General features: G+C 44.8%; 1 protein-coding gene across 1 annotated transcript in view; it reads right to left on the bottom strand.

Annotated features, from left to right (window-relative positions):
* The window catches only part of Ptprj (protein tyrosine phosphatase receptor type J), a 169,780-nt gene that overhangs the window by 50,808 nt on the left and 100,306 nt on the right, over positions 1–18,666 (bottom strand). The gene's annotated exons all lie outside the window — the stretch shown is intronic.

Genomic DNA, 18,666 nt, shown 5'->3' with positions numbered 1-18,666 from the left:
GAAAAAGAAAAACTAAGAGAAACGTCCTGCAACTTACCACCATCCTTAGAATTAAAGCCTACCTTAACTACCCAGCAAGCCCTCTACTCTTGGTGACATTCACATTCTTGAAACTAATTTCCCCCTTAGAAACTTTACATATTTATTCCCTCTTGCAAAAGGACAGTGCCAACAGAACTTTCTTTCTTCTTTTCTAGGGTCTGTCTAAGATGTCACCCATTCAAAAGTCTCTTCAGTAACCACCCAGGAAAACTCAGCACCCTCCCCCTCCATTGCCACTGTCTCCTCCACAGAAGCAGGAACACAGTTCCTATCGCAGGCTCAAAAATGCCACAGGAAAGAACAAGCAAGCTGAGGAGGAGCAAAGGCATTCCCAAGCTCAGGCAATATGTCAATCGATGCATCTGTGATGGATCCCAGGAGAGGAAGAAAAATAACGGAGTTCACGGCTAGCACAAGAAAGCAAGCTTAAAAACAATCTTTAACTACAAAACCTCCACACATTAGGAAGGTTGAGTCCTGGCACCTGCCCACAGTATCTATATGCTTTTGTCCCTCCTGGAATTCATTCATCTTAGGACAACCTGAAATCATAAAAGACCTGCATCCTGCCCTCCAACTGTTTGGTGGAAAGCAAGGGAAATAAGGTAAGTCTAAAAGTAACTTGAAACAGAGAGCACTACCACAACATGCCAGCATGAAGCACCTACAAGAGCCCAGCACTCCTCTGAAATGCCAGGGCTGCAGCCAACAGCCTTGTTATCCCAAAGAAAAGGAGAGAGGCAGCTGCGCCTTAGGGAGACAGACAAATGGTACACCTGACCTGGGTGCAATGTGGCAGGGGATGTCAAACAAGGATGTATGCAAAAGCAGGGTGTGGTATTTCTAGGTCTGGGTCTTGTGTACCTTAAGTCACTGGCACAGGTAAAATCACATGATGAGGAAAAGGGAATCACAGCTGAGTCCCCGTGTGTTCAAGTCACAGAGCGCTGACTACCAGATATGTTCTAAACGGCTCTCCAACACTACTACTCAATGCTCCAAACAACTCATTAGTAAGAAGGTGAGTGGCAGGGCCTGGATTTGAAGCCTGGTGCTCAACTACAGAGGACCTGTGTATAACCAGCAGCTCTGCCACCTAACGTGGAGAGAAATACACTAGGGATCAGTGAAGGTTTAAAAATTAATTATAAAAGATATTACATCAGCATGTTCCTTTCCAGTCTTAACAAAAATAATAATAAAAAGAAAGAACGGAAGGAAGGAAGGAAGGAGGGAGGGAGAGACAGACAGACAGACAAGCAGAGTGAGCGTGCTCTGTGCCTGGTGCTGAGGCAGGAAGGCCGGGTTTCTGCTTCCCTTTGCCACTACACCAACACCACTCAGCTACCTGCTTTTGCACTGTCTGCTGAAGGAAAGTCACACTGGTTCACACAACAGAGTGAGGTAAACTGACGTTTGCTTTAACCTTCAACTGTACAGTAAAAATCCTGAACGGCCCATTACTCCTCTCCCGGGATCAGCTCAGGTCAATGATGTGAGCACAGCCAGGAGCCCAGTTCAGGCCAGTCACACCCCAGCCTCTTCCACACCAGATAAGAAGACACCTGTAAACAGCACCTGCAAGACACCTGGCCAGGTGGGCACTTCACACACGCTTTTAAAATGCCAGCAACAGAAAGGTCACCCTTCCAGAAGGAAGTAAAAGCCGGGTTATGCCTGGTGCTGAGATAATAGAGACCGACACTCTCGGGCTCAAAAACAGCAGACCAAAGTTACCTGCAGAAAAAGTGTCTGGAACAACTTCCCAGTGTTGACAGCTGGACATGGTGAGGACCACAGCCCCTGCTGTTCCTGGTGGAGGAGCTGAGACCCCCTCCCTCAGGTATCCCCACATCAGTTCCCACCCCCACAGGGAAAGCAGTAGGCACTCCTCAGGCCTTCAGAGTCCTCAGTCCGCCCAGGTAGCATATAAGGTTCAGGTTACACAAGCCAAGATCACAGATACTAGCCCTGCCCCCGCACAGGAAGACTAAAGAGAGCCTGAAAGGCTTGCTTCTTCCCTCTGGGCAGAAAGCAGACCATGAGGTGTGAACAGATAAGGGGCTTGTCAAACTTCAAGATGTGCTCCCTTCTCACTGGGAGCTTCCCCCGCCCCTATCCCTTCCCTTCCCAGGGAGTTCAACCTTGGACTTGAGGCTTAAGGAGTTCCAGATGCCAGAGCCTTTGCACCAGGAAGCTGCTGGTGTTGCAGAAGTACCATCTACACAACCAAAAGTGCAAGCCATACAATAGAAAATCACTGGTCCACAAAGAGGAATGGGGTACTGACTCCTGATACATGGCTGGATCTTAAAATGATGACAGAGGCCAGACACATGAGTCCACATAGTGTATGAGTTCACTTATATAAAATATCCACAGAAGCGGAACACAGGCAAGGGGTCACAGGGAAGAGGCCTGGCTACAAGTGAGCTCAACTTGGGGGTTTCTTTGTGGGAATTCCAAGTGTGGAGAGCTGACAGAGATAAGAGCTACACAACAGGGTGAGTGCAGTCCACACAGCTAAAATGCACTTCCAAATAGTCCCTCTTAGTATGTGAGTTTTTCTCATTTTTAAAAGATAGCATGCAGCAGGACTGTACAGTCTCGCTCAGCCACTCCCCACCTTCCTCAAGGGAGGAGGGAGAGGGAGCTTCCTGGAGAAAAAAGAAAAGAGGGAGGAGAAGGAAGAGGAAAGGAAGGAACTAAATTCTTCCTGCTCTACAAACAGTTCGCAGAGACTGCACTAGGAGCATGAACCTAAAACTTTCAAATTCTCCCCAAATCTGAATGAAAGCACCACACCCCAAAATAGACTCTTCCCCTCTCTCTCATGTGACTGCCCAGTTGCCCTGTCTTCCAGGCTATGAACTTTGAAAACCCTGAATGCATGTGTGTGTGTGTGTGTAGACACACGCGCGTACACGCACAGACACACAATCACACCCTTCTTCCTGGATCACCTAAGGCTGTCTCCACACCCACGATGCTCATCTCCCTGCTTCTCACAACCTGAGGTCCTACAGAGCAGAGACAGCTGCATCCTAGGTCTGCAAGGCTCAAACCTTTCTTTAAAGCTCCCAAAATATCATCCATACAGATAAAACTAACAAGAGCCAGAACGGGTGATTGTCTGCTGTGCTCTTTTTGTTTCTTCTCTGTAAGATTATGGCTGTGACTCTGTGCAGAACCCTCTATTCGGAACATAAAACAGACCAGTGCCTACGGAGGGGCCTTTTGTGGACACTGAAGGTGAATGGAACCTGACCCTATTCTCTCACTTACTCACCTCACTGACACCTTCCTTTCTTAACCTGTGTGTCAGGACCTTCATCAGTGTGAAAATAAAGAGACCTTCAAGGTCACTCTTCTTAAAATGCACAGGATCAGCCAGAAGTCCAGCAGAGACAGGGAACATGCTCAGCCAGGACAAGCAAGGGGAGTCTTGAAAGGCTGTGGATGTGGCAGTGGGAAAGCAACAAGCATCCTGCAGCGACACAACTCCAGAGAGGAGACAAGTCGAGGGGACTGCCTCCTCCATCTCTGGGCTATCCAAGCAGGGAGGTGGAGGTCAATGGCACCCCTGGCATAGAACACAGAGGTCATCTCCTCTTGGGGTATAGACAAGTGGGCATGGAGAAGGCGGAGCAGGTTCACCTGACTACACTGCAGAGCCTGTCAATCTGGTGGGTGAGAGCCAAGAGTGGTCAAGGTCAGTTCAAGCAGGGGATGGAGAGGGGGACTGATGCATCACAGCATTTGGGAAGACTGAGGAAGACGATGTCTGTGTGTTCAAGGCCAGCCTGGTCTACATAGTGAGACCCTGTCTTCTAAAATAGTCAGGCTTGACTTTCTCTGCCCTTTAGGCTACGGCTTGAGGGTCTCACAACGTCATTCGTTTCACCTATTATAAAATAATGGAAGGGCATCTTCAATAGACATCCCGTATCTGTGTTCTCTCAAGATTCAAATACAGCAAAGTTCCTTCATTCCAGTCCTAACACCCTTCCTCCTCACCAACCCCAAAGCTACCCTTTCAATTCAGCTGATGATCCCTAAGAACCTTTCAGTCCATTCCACTCAACACGTTGCCTCAAGCCTTGGCGTGGCTCTTATGGTGGTCCAGACCCACTAAGTGCTCTTGGGAAAAGCCCCCAAAGAGAATGCCAGAGCAAGAAAGCAAGGTAGGGGGCCTAGGAGAGCAGGTAAACCTTGCTCAAGGACCCAGGGAATGTGGATGGCAAAAGAAGGAGTTAGGAGAGGGACATAACTTGTAAAAGTGTGCCTGAGACTGCACTGCTGGAAACTTGACTCACAGAGCTGCAGGTGTTACAGCGATCATCTAATTTAAACCTTCCAGAGACCATAAGCTATGTGTACCCCCATCTTACAGATGTTGACACCACACCTGGGAAAAGTTAAGCTCCAGTCCCAATAACTATACAACTTACAATTTAAGATTTAAGGTCTGCCTGACCCTGAATCCCGTGGCCTTAAGTCCAGGAAGCACTGAGCAGCCTGCCTCATCTACTGGCAGGTCTCAACAGATTCCAGGAACCCAAGGTCACCATTGCCTGGCCTTGCTAAGCCTGGCCTGCCTGAGGGATAGACAGGTTGTTTCAGCTGGTTGGAGCCGACTGAATGAAGCAGCTTTTGCAAAAGAAGCTGAAACACAGAGAAGCCTGAATTTTAGCAAGTGACAAGGCTGCAGGTTTTCTAGTCTACATGGTCAGTGTTCCAGGGTGAATAATGAGGACTGAACTAATTACACAAGGTAACAATAGACTCCTTATCCTTCTAAAGCCAAGCCCACAAACCATAGTACAATAGTTATTTTTACTTACTGGCATAATTAACCAAAATGTGAACACTTCAAGAAATGTTTAAAATCAAACAACATTTTATAGGGTTTGGAGCAAACTAAGTCCAATTCTGAACGGCCACCATTTTTCCTAGATACAGTTTATCTCCTTGTGAATATTACCCAGCAGCTCCCTAAAATACAGGCCATTGACTTATGAAAAGGGCACATTGGCAGGACCTCCTGCCAAACACAGACAAAAAGCACCATGGCTGAAAATGCCCCAGAGGGAGGTGTTACTTGGAGGACCCATCTCAATACCTAGCATTAAATTCCACCTTGGAGCCCAAAAACAGGACCTGAGCAGACAGCAGACAACGTGGCAAATGATCAATCACAGCAAGATGAGCACAGGCTGGCTTACTCTACCTCATTTGCAAATAAATAACTCTTAATTTGATCCTGCCATTGTCTTTAAGAGTCAGCAACACTCATAGATCCACACCCTGAAGATTCAAGGTGAACCTTCAGGGGTTCAGTAGATGGGATGGGCACCACCCAGCTGAAAAGTCCAGCAGCCTTAGCTCTGCTCTGGAGGCAGTGGAAGGCATGATTACCTCCTCCATAGGCAGAGGAAGGCAGTCAGAAGATCTACCTGAGTGAGGCAGAGTGGGGTGTGGCTTTGGAAATCCTGGGCCAGAAGTTTCTATAAGTATTCTTAGCAGAGCTGAGGATTTTACCCCCAAGAAAGAACCTTATGAAATATGTAAGAACACAATTCTACATTTCCTATCTATATGTACGGTCATATAAGTATCTACACATACCCAATGAAAACAGCAACCTCAAGTGACTTTTCTACTTCTAAAGTAAGTATGTGCAACCAGGTGAAGCCACTGATGATCTCCACTGTATTCACATTCCACATATCAACACCCAGGATGCAGAGGCAGGAGGATGGCCCGTTCCGGGACAGCCATGGGAAGTGCACAGCCTGTTTTACAAGATGGGACAGTTTTAATTTAAAATTTAATGCAACAGAGACTTGAGCAAATGTTTTCATTACAATCTCAAACACTCTCAAATTTGGAGAGCATGGTCTGAGGAATTCTTTTTTAATGAAACACACACATTTATGGAACCTTTAAATGGACTACAGGGAACATAAGATGGAACCTGGTGGTTTGCCTCTCCGTGAACTTTATGAAGGTAGAGAGTAGACCCATATACTTTAGCAGCCCCACCAGACTACATGGCATTTGTAGGGCCCACAGGTCTAGCCCTCCTCTCCTCTCGGGGTTCATCTTGAAGACAGTTTCTGGCCAGACATCTTGTGGCAATTTCTGGCTAAACATCCTATTTGTTCCTGTGCTCCCTCTGCCCCCCTGGTGGTTAGCTATAGGTGTAATGGTCTGTCCTGTCTCTTTAAGAAACAAGCCACACACACTGCCTCCCCCATCCACTGAGGCAGGCATATCTTCCTTCCTCCTTACAGCCTGAGTCTCTTCCTTTTCCTTTTCGAAGAGGCAGCTTCCAACTCCCTCTCTGTCTCTCTCTTTCTCTCTGCCTCTCTGCTCTTCTCTCCTTTCCTTTCCCCTCCATAAACCACTAAATAAATATCCAACCTCACTCTGCAGGATGTGCCTATCCATCTGTCTCTCACCCACCACTGGGGACCAGCCGCCTTCGGAGACCTGTGGCATGGTCTCGTGTGCTGCCTGGGACTGGCTGCTTGGGGACCTGCTTCTTGGTCTCATGGCCTGCTGCAACCACTAGGGGATCCTGCAGCATTTTAATTAATCCATTGCAATAGGGCCATTGTTTTATGCTTGGTAATTTCCCACCTGCCTGGGGGTAATTCCATTGTGCAGCAGTTAGGTATATAAGGGTTTTCCTAAACTTGAATAAACGGTAGCGTACAATACAGTAGCGCAAACTGTACCATAGCGAGTAACGCAGGCATTACAGTTGGAGATCCATCAGCGAGACCAGGAAGTAGAATAGCCCTGAGAGATGGCCCTCGGAATGCTGGCCAGCAGGTAAGAAACTGATGGTGAGGGTGAACTGAAAATGGGTGCTAGTAATACAGTATTGACGGTCCAACTGATAGTTCTTTTAGAAAAGCAAGGCACCAGTATTAAAACTAAGACAGCACAAGAGTTCATTAAGACAGTTTTCTTTTGTGTAAGGTAGTTTATTGCCTAATTTTTTGAGAGAGTATAGTCCCTGGTTTCTACAAGCAGGGGGCTTTAATATTCCTGACTGGGAGCATTTTAAAAAAAGTACTAAAAGGGATATAGAAGAGAAAGACTGTACTGCTAAAGAAAGAAGTTAGAAAAAGAAGAAAGGAAGGAAGCAAACAGAAATGTCTCCATGAGACCTCCGCAGCAGAATCCATTCCTTGCCACTTCAAATCCTTTTGCTGCTGCTTCCGCCCCTATAGATTAGAGGCAGAAATCTGAGAGATCCAAGTTAGACTAAATAATCTAAGTAGAGAAAGGCAAATTTAACCTGTTGTGGAAGTTATTGATCTGCAAGGCAGTATAACCCTCTGGCCTTTAAGGACATTAAGCAACTAAAAGAAGCAGTTATGGCCTATGGAACTCATGCCCTGTGAGTTCCATACTCATTCACTGTGGCTTTAATAGAACCCTTTGTGGAACTCAACCTTGTGCCCAGTAGTTGGATGCAGCTTTGCAGAGCTTGTCTTTCAGGAGGAGACTGTTATGGAGAGGTGACCACACTGCATAACCTTGACGTGTTAACTGGTGCAGAGCAGTATGCAGACTTAGCAGCACAGACCGCTTTTGACCCTGCTATTTATGCTCAGATAGCAGCTGTGGAAATGTGGAAAGTGCTACCTAATAAAGGAGCAGGGGAACAACTGTCTAAGATCCTTCAAGGACCCTCCAGAACCTTATCCTGAGTTTGTTGAACCTTACCCTGTTACAGCTGGGAGGTCACATTTTGGGGGATGTGGACACAACTATGCCTGTCATAAAGCAATTGGACTATGAAAATGCTAACAAATACTGTCAGGAAGCTACACGCCCCAACAGGAATAATAGTTTAAATGACTATGTCGGGTTATGCAGGGACATTGATGGCACTCATGTGATCAGACAGGTAATTGTTTCTGCCCTTAGGGGGAGTCAAGGTGAAGTTACATCAAGGACTTGTTTTCAATGGGACATTTCAAAAGGAATTGCCCTGCAGGTAAAGAGAAGGTCAGTCAGTCTAGGGAGAATCCAGGTGTTTGCCCACCCTAGTTCAACCAGTGCTTTCTCCCTACTAAACAAGAAAGAGGTGACAAGGAGTTTGGCTCCATGGGATTCCCTGGAGCTTTTGGGGTTTCTAGTTTAGAGAACCACCCTACACTTACATTAACAATCAATGGGAAAAGGTTCCAAGGCCTTCCAGAGACTGGGGCTGATTCTTCTGTGATTGCTAAAAAACACTGGCTTGCAGCCTGGTCTCTACAGCCAGCCTCTGCAACTCTACAGGGGGTAGGAATGGCCAGTTCTCCAGAGTGCAGTACCCAATATTTAGATTGGAAGGATGAAGAAGACAATAAGGGCATTTTTAAACCATTTGTCCAGAAACACCTTCCTCTCAATTTGTTGGGGAGAGATGTTTTGCAAACTATGGGAGCAATCCTGACCACTGAACCTGTGCAGTGCATGTTAACAGACCAGGGCTTTGTCCCTGGGCAGGGGTTGGGCAGAGATCTGCAGGGAGACCTGCAAATCTTAGAGGACAAGAAAATGACACAACAGTCACCTGGACAGCATGCAGGGTTGGGAAATTGTCTTAGGGGCAATGAGAACAGCTAGAACGCATTCCCACAAAATGAAAAACCTATATGGTTAGAGCAATGGTCCCTAAGTAAGGAAAAATTACAGGCTGCTCATACCCTGGTCCAGGAATAGCTTCTCCCTGGAATACTCGTATCTTTGTTATTAAGAAAAAGTCTAGTAAATGGAGGCTGCTGCAAGATCTTAGAGTAGTCAGTGATTGTATGGAAATAGTGGCGCTACCTGGGTTGCCTCAGCCTGTGGGTATTCCTGCAGAATACCATCTTTTAGTTATTGACCTTAAGGATTGTTTTTTTCACCATTCCATTGCATCCAAAAGACTCTGATAAATTTGCTTTCAGTGTATCATCTATAAATTTCAAGGAACCATATAGACCAAAAAGACTCTGATAAATTTGTTTTCAGTGTATCGTCTATAAATTTCAAGGAACCATATAGACACTACTATGGGTAACATTACCCCCCAGGGCATGGCCAATAGTCCTGCCATCTGCCAAATGTTTGTGGCCCGGGTTATTGCCCCATAAGGTATAAGTGTTCTCAACTGTTTATCATTCATTATATGGATGATATCCTATTAGCTGGACAGGACCCAGATATAGTTCTTGAGGCATTGGCTGACTTTCAGGAATGCCGAACACATGCTAGGTTGATGACTGCCTCCGAAAAGGTACAACAATTTCCATATCAATACTTGGGGCATCAGGTGTTGCAGACAGGAGTAAAACCGCAGAAAGCTAATCTTTGCTTAGATAAACTACAAACTTTGAATGATTTTCAAAAATTGCTTGGAGACCTCAATTGGGTCCTGCCCAGTCTGGGAATTCCTACTGGAGTCTTAAAACCACTTTTTGACATTCTGCAGGGGAATCCAGATCCAACCTCCTTCCGTAAGTTGACACCTCCGGCAAGGCAATGTATTACTTTAATTGAAGAAAAGCTTGCCTCTGCTCACATTCATTATATTGACTATAGTCAGCCTCTGCTGTTGATAATTCTTCCCTCTCAGCATAGAACTACTACGGTTTTTTTGGCAGCAAGGACCCATCTATGGGTACATAAACATGTGTCATCTGCAAAAATTGTTATCTTATATCTATTTGCTATGCTACATGTTATTCAGAAAGGATATCAACTTAGTTTGCAAACCTTTGGAATGTTACCTGATAAGATTATTACACCATACACCCAGACAGAAATAACTTGGCTGCAAAATTTTGCTGAAGACTGGGCCTTGTTTTTATGCACTAGGCCCGACAGGTTTGATAATCATTATCCTTCTGATAAGTTGGTCACCTTTTTCAAATAACATCTGGTACACTACCCTAAAGTTATTTCTTTACAACCTCTGGCAGGGGCTCAGAATGTGTTTACTGATGGTTCTTCCACGGGGAGAGCTGTGGTGGCCTCCCCTCCTGATTTTGATATTCAGCCTGTTAATGCTAACTCTGCTCAATGGTCCTAGAGAAATATCCTGATATTCCATTTAACCTTTTTACTGACAGTCAATATGTAAGCAAAATTCTTACACCTTTGGAAACTGCAGCTTATATTGCCTCTGTATCTCGAGTCCAGATGCAGTTATTGGCTATTCAAACTTTGCTTTGGGCCTAATCTGCTCCCATTTACGTAGGGCATTTGCAGGCTCATACTGACCTCCCTGGTCCTTTGAGTGAAGGGAATGCATTGGCTGATCAGCTTACTCGCCAAATTTGTGCAGTTAGTCAAGAATCTTATAAAGCTGCAGAAAAGGCTCATAATTGTTTTTATCTCAAAGCTGGGTCTTTAAGATTTCATCTTAAGATAACGGGAGCAAGCCACTGATACTGTTTAAAAAAAAATGTTCTCTGTGTACAGAACTTTTAACTGTTCCCGATTTGGGAGTTAATCCTCATGGGCTTGCCCCTAATTCATTTATAGCAAATGGATGTTACCCATGTTCCTTCTTTGGGGCATATGCAATATGTTCACATAACCTTGAATACATATTCTCATCTTATTTTTGCCTCAGCCCATACAGGAGAAAAATTATGGGATGTTAGAAGTCACTGTTTCCAGGTTTTTGCCTACATGGGAGTTCCAGAAACTGTAAAAACTGACAAAGGGCCAGCCTACACCAGCATTGGCTTTGCTAAATTTTGCTCTGAGTTCTCTATTTCTTATAAAATAGAAATACCTTATAATCCTCAATAATAAGCCATAGTAAAGTGTGCACATCGTAAGCTCAAAGCTTATTTGCAAAAACAAAAAAGGAGGAATATGGTTGCACCCCCAGAGACCATTTATCTCTTATTTTATACATTTTAAATTTTTTGACTGTTAATGTTCAATCTCATACTGCTGCTGACCAGCACTGGCAATCAGTTTCTTCTGGGATTCCTCATGTCAAATGAAAGATGACACTTGGTGTGGTCCAGATCCCGTGCTGGTATGGGGGAGAGGGACTGTTTTAGTTTTCCCACAGGATGCTGACAGTCCAGTATGGGTACCTGAGTGCCTGGTGCGTGCTGTGGATTTTCCTGTCCAGAAGCCTGAGGACAGGACAGAGCCAAGAGGTCAGATGGACACTTGTGAAGAATCCTCTGCCTCTGATGCCAGTGGGATTGGATAGCCCTGTATGGCCTATTTCCCTTCTACCAATTTCAGCACAGGTAAACCCGTTGTACCTTTGGATACCACCCAAAATATTATCACAGGAATTTGGAAAATTCCTCAGTTGTAGAAACTTCTGATAGCAGAATTTGCCCAGCTCCAGTCAGTCGCTGCTGGCCTGGGCCTTTGAGTTATGATTGGAGTCTTTCCATACTTTGGGTTGGGTGCATTACCACCTCCCCCTGGACTCTTAATTCCCATCTAGCAAAAAATTGTACTTTATCATCCTGCTAAAATTTCTGGAGTTTTAAAATGTTCTGAGCAGATTTGTCAACTGAAGAGTTGCTGGGGTCCTGAGGAGTTGGTTGTGGTGTCTGGGTGCCAAGGATTGTTCCTCTACCTATCAACACATCCCATGATGATCAATTCATCCTGCATCGAACAAGAAGAGACTCTGGAGTTACAACAGCCATTATGGTGCCATTGTTATGGCTGCCACAGCGGCTATGGCTGCTGAATTTACCATTAGACAGTTAGTTGCTTCTGCTAGCACAATACCTTATAGGGCAGGTTGCAAATGCCTTGGCCACTCAAAATGAGCTAAATTCACTGATGAATATTGCAGTTAAATTTGCAATTGGTTTTGGTTAAAGAACACCACTAGGTTAAAACTTAACAGATACAGTGAAAATGCTTAATGCTGTTATTTATGGACCCTGGAGTACACAATTTAAAAATTGGCTCTTGAGATTATTCTAGTTAACTATACCAGGGTTCCTCCCACCAGCGCTGAGACCTTACTTAAAGGGCTCCAATTTGCAGGCAGACTCATTAAGGATTGAGTAGGCACAGCCTCCTTAAGGAGTGCTTATGTGTGCTGGAGCATCATCTTCATGTTTTCATGGTGCCAGAGCCAGAGGCAAGCTCAGGTTAATATTGCCATTCGACAAGTTCTCTTAGCTATTGCCCCCGAGGATCTTTCAGCACAAATCTGGCTGAACTTGGTGATGGGTGACTAGTGAGCCAATGACGGGAAAGGTTTTTAGGGGGCTGCCCCAACCTAAAACAGGAAATGTATTTTGACCTGGATGCTTTCCCATGACAGGTAAGGGGTGTTGCCTGACATTCAATGCCACCCAAGACAGGCCTAGTCATCTAATTTATATAAAAGGGGGACATGGAGGGCCCAGGGGTCTGCCCCTCTTCCCAGGTTCATCTTGAGGACAGTTTCTGGCCAGACATCTTGTTGCAATTTCTGGCTAAACATCCTGCTTGCTCCTGTGCTCCCTCTGCCCGCCTGGTGGTTAGCTATAGGGCCATTGTTTATTCCATCTTGGGCTTGGTAATTTCCCACCTGCCGGGGGGGAATTCCATTGTGCAGCAGCTAGGCATATAAGGTTTTTCCTAAACTTGAATAAACGGCATTACGCATTCTCTCCTCGCAAATGACCCGTGTCTCTTGTGTGTTCTTTTAATCTCCAGGCTCTTGCCCGGCTCATGAACTGTGCCACAGAGAGTAATGCAGGCATTACAGGCATTGAGACAGCACAGATCCCCAGACCACTTGGAAGGGCTCAGTTTCCATCTGCAGACAGGCTAAGATCCCAGCTCTTTCTCCCTTTATCTATTTATCATAAGATAAATCAGGGTGCTAAATCGAGGCTTCATTGTTGAATCTAGTAGTATCTTTTGTTTGATGACAATGTTTTGTTCATTTGTTTGTAAGACAAACTGTGCAGAATTTGTAACCCAGGATGACCCCAAATGTGTGATGCTCGCCCTCAGCTCTGATGTGCTGGGGTTATCATCATGTACCAGCATGCCCACTTTTCTAGGATATTTCTTAAAATCTTTAAGAACAGGGAGAATTGACATTGTTTTTTGTTTTTTTTTTTAATTACGGTGTTCAGCATCTAAAAAATAAGAATACTTTCTCATCTGGCCACATACAAGCCATTAATTAGATCTGGGTGACCCTCTCTGTGGGGGTAAGGGCTAAGCAAAAATGGCCACTGGCAGTACTTTCATCCCAATGCTGAGGACGAGCAGCAGTTGCCAAGCAACATGGCACCCACACAGCTGGTTTTCTCTATTACGTGTGAGCATACAAAGACTGGGAGAGGCTCTATGACTTTTCATGCTTTTACCTATTTCATTTATTTATGTTTCCAACTGCCTAAAGACATCTGAGTGTGTGTAGCCTTCGACAGTCATGTGCTTTGCAACTAGAGTACAAGGGTTATGACCACCGATGAATTGTTTACTTTCCAAATTCTTCCCTGAGGAAGAGCTTTCTGGGCAATGTCACTTGTCAGTAATGCCCATGCTGAGAATATACACTGTACCATTCTCTCTACCCCTAGATTATCTCCTTATTCCCTAACCTGTTCCCTACCTGTGCTACAACTCCACTCACAAACACCCCCACCACCAGCAAGGGAGCAACATATTGAGTGAAGAGCTGCTGTCTCCAGGTGAAGACTGGACTCCAAACCCTCAAGCTGGAATACTAAACCCACTCCCTGAGTCCAACCAGTCCCCTCTAGAACTACCCATCTGCCCTAAAGTCCGGATAAAAGAAGCCAAGATTTAATGTTCACTAGGGCCTGAGGTACTCAGAACCGGCTGCCACAGCCCTGTCAGCTTCGTGCTATGACTTCTTGAGTCCCCTTCCCCATCTCCCTACCCCTTTTTCCCAAATGAGGAAAGAATATCCAGGTCCGGGTTCCAAGTTCATGAACTCTGCCTCTGACTGGCCACAAAGGGCTCAGGTGACAGTCTCTCACAGTCCACTCTGCCCACAACCTCCAGGGCTGATCCTGTCACAGAGGCCACAGCGTCAACAGACCTATTTGCTTTCCCAGAACTATTCTGAAGTCACTGCAGAAGCATGGATTAGAGGGTGCTATACACCAACAATCTCCCCATGGGTGTCCCTGAACTGCTGAGCTGGAGATCAATAGAGCCTTGGCGCCCAGCCTGTGTCTGAACACTGGCACCAACACTGGAGTCAGCAGAGGCCCACAGTCTTTTCTATCTCGTGTGGTTTGAGCGTGGTGCATCTCCACCAAAACCGCTGCTGAGACTCAAGGTGGTGATGAGCCAGTGTCAGGAGCTGAGGTCAAACAGGAGAGGCTTGGGTCGTGGAGCCCCAGCTCTCATGCGAAGACAACTGCTGAAGCCGGACTGGACTGATTGTTACTACAAAAGCTGATGCTGTCATGAGCAGGGTTCCCCAACATGTACCCAACACATCGCTATGTTCTTCAATTCCTGCCATCACTTGAGGCAACATGGCTCTCTCACCACATATAGACACCCAATTCTAAATAGACAGAACATGAACCAAAATAAAAGCTTTTGTTTTTTCATTTCCTAGTCTCTGGTATTCTGTTGCAGCAGGAGGAAATACTAAAATTACTTAGAAATTATCACCTACTCTCCAAAGTTGGTGCTGGGCTCAACAGCACACATCTGTGATCCCAGTGTTTAGAAGGCTGAGGTTGGAGGATCATGAGTTTGAAGGCAATTTGGGCTACATAGTCTCAAAAAAAAAAAAGACTCATTATTCAGCAGGCTTGACAAATATTAAGCAGCTGTGGCAACATGGTGGGACTCTATGAATGACAGCAAACTCCTTGGACCCTGTAAGAGGATGTCACTCAGGCACTGTACAGGAATTAAGAGGACACGCCCCAAGTCAACAATTACCAATAATGGTATCTAGCTGTAGCAAGGACAAGGAAAAGTATTGGTAAGTCTGAAAAATGAGTATTTCAAACTTCATTTGTTTACACTTGCTAATTTTCACTACTTTAAGAAACCAGCTAGGGAGATGTGAGATAGCTCTGTTACTTCCAATTTTGTTGTTAAGCCTGGAACAAACAAAAAAATCTAAAACATTTTTAATGGTACAAACATTATTTACCTCACAGGGTAGTTGTGTCCATTACTAAGTGATGTGATCTACCTGAAGCATTCATATACATGGAATATACTATAAATATTAACTCTTATAATTACTGCCACCAACAGGGCCTAAGAAAGGAGGGCCAGATGAAGTAGACAAGGGAGGAGTCATCTTATAAGACTGAGAAAATGTTGGCCAGGAATGGTGGCACCAACCTATAATAGGAGCAATCAGGAGCCTGAGGCAGGGGGATCTTGAGACCAAGGCTAGACTTGACTACACATGGAGACCTTGTGTGAGAACGACAAGGAAAAAGTAGGACCCGTGAGGTGATTTTGTCACTGCAAAAGACTGAACAGCAAAGAAAGAAAATTGGAGTCTTGGGTTCATTTCCTGAAAGAACTTGAGCTAAAATTCTTCAGACAAGCTAGCTATCGAAGTTCTCCTATTGCCCATCACAGCCACAATGACACTGAGTCCCCAACGAGGCTGCCCTGCCTCGGCCCACCTTTATGCAGAGCCACCATCTGATATAGAAATGAATAATTTGCATTGGTATGGATTTTGCTTTATTGATATAACTTTAAGGTCAATATTTCTGCTCTTGATTAAGGTATTGTGATTGTGTAGTTCATTTAAAAATGTAATGTATAATTAAGAAATATAAGTTAATAGATAATCATCTATAATAGTCAAGTTTGTAGTCATGTTAGATTTTCTAGATGTGCATTTCAGATGGATAGGCATTCTTCATATCTTTCAAAGACTACAGAATATGGCATTTAAAATGTTTTAATAACTTAGGGCTTTTCATGACAATGAGACACATCTGCTCCTGGCAGCACCAATCTACTTCAAGGGGAAGATGGGCATCAAAGAGGCTCCTTATGGAGTTGGTTAGCCATTTGGGCAAGAAACTGCTCTTGCCTGGACTGATTCATAAACTGGACATGAAGAATTCGCAGAGAGATGACTGCTGAACTTGCCTAGAGATGAGATGGTCCTTTGGGGTTCCTGTTTCATAAAAGAAAAATGTCCTGCAAGACATTCTGCAGGACACAGAACAAAGTGACTAAACTGTCTTTAAAATTTCGAGCTTCATGGAAATGTCTGCTGGAAACTATGGGCCTGTAAGCTGACGATGGATGCCCCAACCATACAGAAGAACTTTGGGTGACTGTACAGGTAGCGAGATGTCTGTCATTTCTAGAGTTTTGGAAGTTGCTTATTTCTTGTTTACTTAGGTAATATATCCTTCTGGAGTCTTTGATGGAGTTGAAGAATAGATAGATATAGTTTTCTGGAGATGCCAGGTCAGACATGCTGAATCTTTCCCAGGCTGGCCACGACTTCATGGTGATACACAGATTAAGAGAAATAGGCTAAATTAAGATGTAAGAATTGGCCAATATAGGTTAGAACTAATGGGCCAGGCAGTGTTTAAATGAATACAGTTTCTGTGTGATTATTTCGGGTGTAAGCTAGCAGGGTGGCCGGGACAAACAAAGGGTAACCCTCTCTCAACAACCATCAGCCCCACTTTTCACATGTATTTGTTAGGTCTGGCTAAGAGCCAGCTATCTTAGGTCCCCCTCTTAACCATGTGACAGAACAGTCTCATAAATGCCAGGTGTGGTAAAAGGTCACTTCTCAATTTTACTGCCTATAGCCTTTCATTTCAGTGAAAACCTGTATCATCCAAACATCTGGACAACACAGGAATGCCACATGTCCTCCAATGAGCATGTAACAACAGTCTAAGTACAACCATTGCCCAGCACAAGGTTTCAAGAGAAAACCCATCACTTCTCCAAGAGACTGAGCTTTTGATAAAAAAAAAAAAAAAGACACCTTAGCAAGTCACATCATATGACAGACGTGACACAGAGAGGATAACTATGATATTCAACCGAACAAGAATGAGACCTGAATCTTCAAAGAGCAGACAACTGGGAAGCCGAGGTGAATGATTACTCTTAACATGTCACTAAGTCTCATGAGTACCATGAATCAGAGGCCCAGTCAGCTTCTATGAAATGTCAGGCATTAACTATTTTAGGTTCTGCAGGATACACAAGTCTTGTCTAGGTATAGTGTGAAGTCAGCCCCATGACAGTGTTCTAATAAAGTTTTATTTACAACTACATGGATTTCAAATACTTTCATATTATGAAATTTTTTTCTTTGCTTTTTCTCTCAATTACTTAAAAACATAGAAGCTATTCTTACTTAGCTCATGGGTCATGCAAAAACAAGCAGTGGCTACAGTGGGGTTGGCCCTGCCCTAAATTCCATGTTCGCTCTGGACAGAACCACAAGAACAGTCTTGTGGCAGTGCAGAGTATGGGCCCTGTGGCCAGGTTCGAGCTCCACATCCTGGTTCTGACAATTATTACCTACACTGAGCTCAACCTTCTCTGCTGAAATTAGGGATTATGTCTACACATAGCCTCCTCAAACAATTGAAAGAGTTCCATGAGATGCCATTGGGGCACAAGGCACGGTCAAGAAAGAATGAATGCTATTACCATTGCCACTGTCCCTTTACTCTGGGCTAGATTTCAATCAGTTCAGTTTTTAAAAAGCACTAGGGATCTCTCAAGACTGGTCTAGGTTCCAAGTGTCTGATGAGATATAGGAACCAACGTCTTTCTTAATGAATACAGGGCATTTAGGAGATAAAATAACTGGAAATGAGCCTCTAGTGTCAGTAGAGATCAATGCTGATAATCAAGGGAGTGGGGGAATCTATATAACTGCCAGCTCACAACGCCCCACAGCATCCTGAACAACACACTTCTGGTTCTAGAACAAACCCCCAGCGCCTCACTCACTGTCTCTCCTGAGACATATTCATCCTGTTTTGACTCTCCAGGCCCTGGGACAAAGATGGTCTGACCTTCCGTGATGTAAAGTTGAACTAGACGTGTGTAAACTTCAGGGCCTTAAAGGCCACCTCAGTGACGAATGTGGTCAGCCATACTGAAGAATCACGCCTAGCCCAGCCTGCCTTCGTTTACAGGTTGAGGAAACAGAGGCCCAGGCAGGTCTAACACCTGAGTCTAAAACATATTTGCTCATCACATGCAAGGCCCTTGACATAAAGGACACAGTAAAGGTTTCCTAGTCCCAAACTTCTTAAAGACTGGTGAAAGCAACAGAGAAATGCATGCTCATTTCGGTATCTCTTTCCTTGCCCCGGGTGGAATCCAGTGTGTTACAATCTTCCACTGTCTCTACTTCGCCCTCTGACCCTTTCAGCACGCTCTTCCCTATCAACAGATGGAATCAGTGTCTCTTTAAAGGAAAGCAGGTCATTAAATGAAGAGCTCACACATCACATGCCCCCTTCCACTATGCACGTTCCTCAAATTCCTCAGTAATCCAGACTTCAGACCCAACTCGCTCCAACTAGCCCTGCTGCCTAGAGAGTGGCTGCTCTCTCCTTCCCTCAAGCCTGGCTCACTGTTCCATACAAGAGAACCTTTCCCCAAGAGAAACTAGGG

The sequence above is a fragment of the Chionomys nivalis genome, chromosome 9 (assembly GCF_950005125.1).
Source record: "Chionomys nivalis chromosome 9, mChiNiv1.1, whole genome shotgun sequence".
Classification (NCBI taxonomy): domain Eukaryota; kingdom Metazoa; phylum Chordata; class Mammalia; order Rodentia; family Cricetidae; genus Chionomys; species Chionomys nivalis.
This window is presented reverse-complemented; position numbering and strand designations above follow the sequence as displayed.